We start from the raw sequence: 7,851 nt of genomic DNA on the forward strand, positions 1-7,851 counted from the left end.
TGCTGAGTTGAGAGAGGTTAAGGAGCAGTAACAGGATTTATTGAGCAAGGGTTTCATTAGACCGAGTGTCTCCCCTTGGGGTGCTCCTTTGTTTTTTGTGAAGAAGAAAAATGGGACCCTGAGGATGTGCATTGATTATCGCCAGCTGAACAAGGTCACTATTCGGAACAAGTGCCCTATGCGGCATATTGATGATCTGTTTGACCAGCTTCAGGGTGCTTCGGTATTTTTGAAGATTGATTTGCGTTCCATCTATCAACAGTTGAAGATCGGGGCGGAGAATATTCCGAAGATAGTATTTCAGACGAGATATAGCCACTATGAGTTTCTAGTGATGTATTTTGGGCTTACCAATGCCTCGGTTGCATTTTTGACTTTGATGAATGCAATCTTTAGGCCATTCCTTGATTCCTTCATGATTGTGTTCATTGATGATATCTTTATTCCAAGTGCAGAGAGGAGCATGAGAGCCATCTTCGTTCTGTTCTAAGGTTGTTGAAGAAAAACAACCTGTTTGCTAAGTTTTTTAAGTGTGAGTCCTGGTTGGAGTCTGTGGTAATCTTAGGCCATGTTGTGTCTAAGGATGGGATTATGGTTGACCCACAGAAGATTGAGGCTGTCAGGGGTTGGGCGAGGCCCACTACTGTTACTGAGATTCATAGTTTTGAGGGTTTGGCCAGTTATTACCGTCACTTTATGAAGGGTTTTGCTGCTATTGCTTCATCTTTGACCAGATTGACTAAGAAAGATGTTCCTTTCCAGTGGATATATGATTGTGAGGAGAGCTTTCAAAATCTCAAGCTTCTTTTGACTACAGGCCCGATCTTAGCATTACCTGGGGATGGTAAGGATTTCGTTGTCTATTGTGATGCCTCCCGTATGGGCTTGGGTGTTGTGTTGATGCAGGAGGGTAGAGTGATAGCTTGTGCTTCCCATCAGTTGAAGATTCATGAGAAGAACTACCCTACCCATGATTTGGATTTGTTGTCCGTGGTCGTCGCTTTGCAGATTTGGAGGCATTATTTGTACGATGTTCATTATGAGGTTTTCACCAATCATCGTAGTCTTCAGCATGTGTTTACCTAGAGAGATCTTAATTCTAGGCAGCGCCGATAGATGGAGCTTCTGAAGGACTATGACATCTCTATTCTTTATCATCTCGGGAAAGCCAATGTAGTGGCTGATGCCTTGAGTCGCCTGGTCGTAAGTATGGGGAGTTTAGCTCGATTGATTATTTTTGAGTGTCCGTTGGCCATGGAGGTTCAGACTCTGGCCAACATTTTCGTTCGCCTTGATATTTCAGCTCCAGGAAGGATTTTATCTTGTGTAAGAGGCTAGGTTGTCCTTATTGGACCAGCTCAGGACTCATCAGTTTGAAGATGCTCATTTGACCAAGATTCGAGATCGAGTTTTGAGAGGTGAGGCCAAGGAGGCCATGATTGATTTTGAGGGCATTTTGAGGATTAGAAGAGGCATGTGCGTTCCTCGTGTTGGTGATTTGATTCAGTTGATCTTGTCTGAGGCTCATAGCTCTCACTATTCCATTCATCCGGGGGTGACTAATATGTACCGTGATTTGAGACAACACTATTGGTGCCGTCGGATGAAGAGATATATAGCTGATTTTGTGGCTAAGTTTGGGAATTGTCAGTAGGTAAATTATGAGCAGCAGCGACCCGATGGGGTGCTTCAGATGATGCCCATTCACGAGTAGATGTGGGAGAGGATTACCATGGATTTTGTCACGGGTATTCCGAAGACCCTTGGTAAGTTTCACTCTATTTGGGTGTTAGTTGATCGGTTGACTAAGTCCGCTCACTTTGTTCCAGTTCAGGTTTCCTATACCGCGGAGAAGTTAGCTAAGTTGTACATTCGGGATATTATGAGATTGCATGGGGTCCCTATTTCTGTTGTATCTGATCGAGGTACTATTTTCACTTCCTGTTTCTGGAGGGCATTTCATAAGGTGTTGGTTGGTTTGATGGATTCAAGGCTCAACCTTGGAGTACGGATATATTGAGAGAGTCCCTTGATATAGTGAGAGTTATTCAGGCCAAGCTTTTGGCAACTTAGAGTCGGCAAAAGATGTATGCGGACCAGAAGGTCCGGGATCTAGAGTTTGCTATTAGTGACCAGGTTCTATTGAAGATTTCACCCATGAAGGGTGTTATGAGGTTCGGTAAGAGGGACAAGTTGAGCTTCAGGTATATTGGTCCGTTTGAGATTGTTGATTGTATGGGTGATGTAGTTTATGAGTTGGCGTTGCCGCCAGTCTTGGCGGGAGTACATCTGATTTTTCATGTTTCAATGTTGAAGAAGTACCATGCCGACGGTACCGACATTGTTCTTTGGGATTCTATATTGATTGATGAGAATTTGACTTACGAGGAGGAGCCTATTGCGATCTTGGATAGGCAGGTTCGAAAGTTGAGGTTGAAAGATATTGCTTCTGTAAAGGTATAATGGAAGCACCGCCCTATTGAGGAGGCTACTTGGGAGACGGAGTCCGACATGCATAGCCGATATCCCCAGTTGTTCACTGATTCAGGTATTTTCCCGCTTCTATTCTTTTCTTCGCTCGAGGATGAGCGACGGTTCAATTATTATCTGATGTAACGACCCGTTTGGTCGTCGTTGTAGTCTTTCCAGCATTCTCGCCCTTTCCTGAGCATTGATTAGCTCAATTTTGACCTGAGGGGACCGTTGAAACGCTTCCCGAGGTGTCTAGATCGGTTTCAAGCAACTTTTTGGTGAAATTGGGCTTAAAGTGAAAAATAGTTGACCCAAAATTGATTTTTGGATAAACGGACCTTTTTTCGGAAATCCGTCGTGTTACACCCCGAAGAAATTCGTGTTACCGAGACTACAGACGACTTAGTATGGGCTCAGGGGAGAGTAAAGATATACAAGGATTAGGGATGAAGATTCCGTTACATATGTATAAGAATAACATATAGATGACAGTAGAGGCCATATGGTGTAAGTTGGTTAATACGCTACTTGACAAATAGCCCTCGTAACCGTAAGTTAAGGTGGGGCCCACATGTCGGGATTTTATAAAGGGCATATGACAAGTTATATGAATAGTACATAGGAAGTTTAGCAAGTCTTAAGAGGGACACTTAAGCCAAATATGAGCATAAGCACTCCAAAAGGATCATATAAGGATACATTTTCGGGTGATCTAGCTTTACGAGGCCAACACACCATTATACGTTGAGAATTTGGGAAAACACAAAAATTGAGAGTTGTAGATAATTGAAATACCTTTCCAACCATAGGTCGTGGGCCTTCATGCAACATAGGGATACAAAGTTATGGACGTTTTAAGGAGGAAAGGTAAAACTGGCAATGGGCTTGGCCCAACCCGGCTCCAAGTCGGGTCAGGCCCACTTCCTTGGCTATTTAAGGGACATTTTCACCCATTATCTTCCTCATTGCATGCCAAAAGATCTGGAATATTTTAGAGAGAGAGAGAGTGAGGAGAGTTAGAGAGATAAAGCAAGGGTTCGATCAAGTTCGAGGCCCCGAATCCCGAGGCTCGTGAAGGATAAAGTGTAATACGAGTTGTCGTCGTCGTTTCAAGATAAATATTGAGCTTGGGGGATGATATTTTCGTGGTTGAGCTGCTGCTAAGGTATGTATTGTTTTCTCATGTTTGTTATTGAGATTATTACGTGGAGATTTAACGGATTAAAGTGTTAGAAATATAGTTATAATTATCGTATACCGAATATTAAGGCGTTGTGGTTTAGGGGCTGTGTTGGATAGAATTGTAAGATGAGTTTAGTCATATTATTGTTGTAAATTGTTAGATTTGTTGTTGTTGTTGGTTATTAGCTTAATTTGGAATTGTTGGGTTGGTAGGATTATAGGGGAGATGTTGTCCAAATCCCGTTAGGCGACTGAATAAATGATTAGTTAGAATAATCTTGTTGGCCTAGTCTTAATCCCTATATTGTTGATGGTATTTTAGTTGACTAAGCTCGGGAAGGGACTTGAGGATTAGCTTGAGGCACAAATAAGGTATGTAAGGCTAACCCTTCTTTCATATTTTGGCATGATCCCTTTTATATGACTCCTAAAGAACGCAAAACATACATACTCTATTCTTAGTTGGATTTGGAGTCGATATCCAATGTCTTGTTTCGAAAGAAGCTTCTGCGATACATTATACTTACATGTTCACTACAAATCAAATAGTAAATGAAGGAAACTCTAAAACTTGTTCTCAAAATCTCTCCAAAGGGAGTTGTAATAGAAATCACTCTGAAAGGGGTGCAACGTTTTGTAACTTCATTACATACTCATACTGTTATCATATGTATTGTTATTGTTCCACCTGATCAGCTGGATTATGATATTCTTAAGCCGGAAGCGGCTGCCCGAAGGGTCCACCCTAGCTAAGCCGGAAGCGGCTGCCCGAAGGGGCCATCATGACTACGCCAGAGGCGGTCGTCCGAAGAGACTAATTTGTTATTAGTCGAAAGCGGATACGAGTAGGATATTCTATATTTATGTTGTGTATGCTAGAATTTGTGTAAGGGACCATATGACATGGTTCAAAGTGTTGTTCCAGGTTACTCCCAGGTTGCTTTCTAAACTTGCTTACTGTTTCGGTTTTCTTTGTTTTATGATTCAGTATTGCCTTACATATTCAGTACATATTTCGTACTGACCCCCTTTCTTCGGGGGCTGCGTTTCATGCTCGCAGGTTTAGGGATGCGGTTAGACGATCCAGCCACCTAGGAGGAGTCAGCATTGAGAGTCAGACAACTCCACTTGCTTCGGAGACTGTTCCTGTTTTGGTATAATTTTGTTTGTGTACATTATGGGTACGACGGGGCCCTGTCCCGTCACTTATGCACGGTCATACTCTTCTAGTAGTCTGCGGACAGCGTGGGTGTCATGGATTCTGTTTGGCCTTGCCGGCCATTATTTTGTTGTACAGAAGTATCGACAGCCTCGTTGGCTTGCATTGTGATATGTTACGTATATATAAGTATGTTTTGGGATATTTTGAGTTACAAATGGACTTTGGTATTCTATTTACAGCTTTCAAACTTAGCTAAATAGACCCTGTTGAATGCCATGTTTGAGTACAGGTAACATAAGTTAGGTTATCGGGCAGGTTAAGCTCGATCACTCGTCATGGCCCTACGTTGGGTTGTGACAAAAGTGGTATCAAAGCAGTTCAGTCCTCGGCATGTTCGCAGACGGTGTCTAGTAGAGTCTTGTTTATCGGTGTGTTGTGCACCACATCTATAAATAGGAGGCTACGAGACATTAATAGGGTGTCATTCCTTCTTTCATGTTAGAGATCGTGCGAATAAAGCTGTGTCATAAGTGAAGTCCTTAATCTAATAATCTTGTATGATTTCAGCGATGACTAGGAAGAATAAAGCAACAGCAGCCCAGAAGGGCAAATCAGTTGAGAGTGAGGCAGTTAGCCAAGCCCCCAGGTCCACCAGAGCTCAGACTCATACTGGGATACACATTCAGTCCCAGATTTCTCCTACTTCCCCACCTCCGGAGGAGCTCAGAGGGGCACCTGATCCAACCCCAGCTCCAGCACCAGTACCTATACCTCCAGTCCCTCATGCTCAGGGTCAGGAGATGAGAGAGATGAGAGATCCTATCCATTTGTTGACTCAAATACTTGCTACCCAGGCTGGACGAAAGGATAGGGGTCATGAGTATCCAGATAGGGCTGCTAGTGCCAGGGCCCGAGATTTTCTTACCTTAGATCCCCAGAGTTTAAGGGCACGGACCCTAATGCTGATCCTCAGGAGTTCATAGATAGTATGTAGCGTACTTTAAATGTGATGAAGGCGTCAGCTAAAGAATCTATTGAGTTAGCTGCTTATAGATTGCAAGGTATAGCGATTAATTGGTTTCAGTCATGGAGATTATCGAGGGTTAGGGATGCTCTTCCGCCGACTTGGCAGGAATTCTTAGATGCCTTCTTGCGCCATTATATGCCACCTGAGTTGAGGCGGGCAAGGGTTGATAGGTTCCTTAACCTGCATCAGGGTAGTATATCTATTAGAGAGTATAGTGTGGAGTTTGATTCTTTAGCCAGTTATGCCCCTTCTATTGTGTAGGAAATGGAAGATAGAGTTCACCGATATATGATGGGGTTAGAGCCAGGGTTGCAGGAGGCTTGTATGGCAGTAGCGATGCAGCCAGGTATGGATATAACTCGTATTCAGGCTTATGATCAAGGGTCATAGGATCGTAGGTGCCAGCGAGAGGCTATCTCGGAGCAGAGTAGTAGTCAGCCCAAGAGGGCTAGGTCAGAGGGTCAGTATAGAGGTTCAACTAGCGAGAACAGACCCCAGTATAGTGCACCTCTGCAGTTTCGAGGATCTCAGCGGGGTAGGGAGACTTCCCTTAGGCAGAGACAGAGTTCTTATACATCGGGTTCGCAGCAGTAGGTGGGGTCAGGGCAGGAGGTGATTGTTACACCTCGTAAATTTCCCCGTGAATGTACAACGAATAGACTAACGAAGAATATGAGTATATAGTGTTTTAATCAGAAGGGAATGACGTTTGATGACCCTAAGTAAGATTTCAAAGGCAATGGGAATAAGAGATAAGGTTATGCTCCACAATGACTAATTATAGGTTCTGAAGACGTGAAAGTTGAAGATTTGCACTTTGGCCCAGTCGGTCGTAAAATTAAATATGGACCGTAAAGTAGTATACGGCCCGTAAACCACCATGTCGTATTCCAACTTACAAAACTTCAACTTTCTGCCAAATGATCAAATGGTTAAATACGACTTGGAATACAGACCGTAAATTGAAATTCGGCCTGTAACCCGCGATCGTAAATCACCATGATCCCCAGCATACCTTTCTGGTTTTGATATGCTTAAATACGACCACGAAATACGGCCCGTAAACTGGGTTTACGACCACTGTGCACTTTAGCTACTGTTCATTCCGAATCAAATTTTAAGTCATTAAAAGGAGATCCAAGCTCATTAAATTCATTTCATTCCCATGAGACTTCTCTCTAGAAACCTCTAGAATACTCTCCACTCTTCAATTACAAGAAAATCAAAGGAAATCCATGATCAATAACACCAAATCCATGAGACAAAGTGTATGAACCCTAGCTAAAGTTTATCTCTCTCAAGAAAACCCAAAGGAAGTGAAGTAGGGTTTTGATGCTAGAGGAGTAATTCCATTCAAGACTTGTTCAACCATCATCTAAGGTAAGTTTCATGACTATACCATGTTGTTTAAGGTATTGGAAGAGTACGATACTTGAAATGTAAAAAGACATAGGAAATGGGTCATTCATGAGTGAATAGTGTCATGATTGGATGGTAGTTGGGTTGAATTATGAATGTTGGAGTGTTGTGATTATGAATACGTTATAAATGACATTTAGGCCATGAAATAAGTAATATATACGAGGAAACACGATAGTAATCTATAACCATAAATGTGGAGAAATTGAAGAGAAACGGTGGATTGTAGTCAATGTGTATAAATGATGATTGTTGATTTCAATGTTGTGAATGTTGTTGGGAGCGTGTGGGAGTTGATATAGCATATGGGAAAAGTAGCATAAACCAAGGAAGTGCTGCCCAATTTTCTCTAGAAATAGTCACGCGTTCTTATAGTCGAATTAACTAACGTTAGTGAAAATTCTCTCTTGAAGGTAGAAACGGGACATCGAAGGAGAACAAGAAAGCGATAGCTTAATTAAACGTCAAAGGTATGTGAGGCTAGTCCTTTCTTTCTAATGGCATGAATCTCATAGTATGATTTTCCTTCCTCCTCATGAGTTCCTATATTCCAGAAATCTAAAAGCCTATGTCTATGAATAGCTATATA

Source organism: Lycium barbarum, chromosome 1 (genome assembly GCF_019175385.1).
Source record: "Lycium barbarum isolate Lr01 chromosome 1, ASM1917538v2, whole genome shotgun sequence".
In the NCBI taxonomy this organism is placed as follows: Eukaryota; Viridiplantae; Streptophyta; class Magnoliopsida; order Solanales; family Solanaceae; genus Lycium; species Lycium barbarum.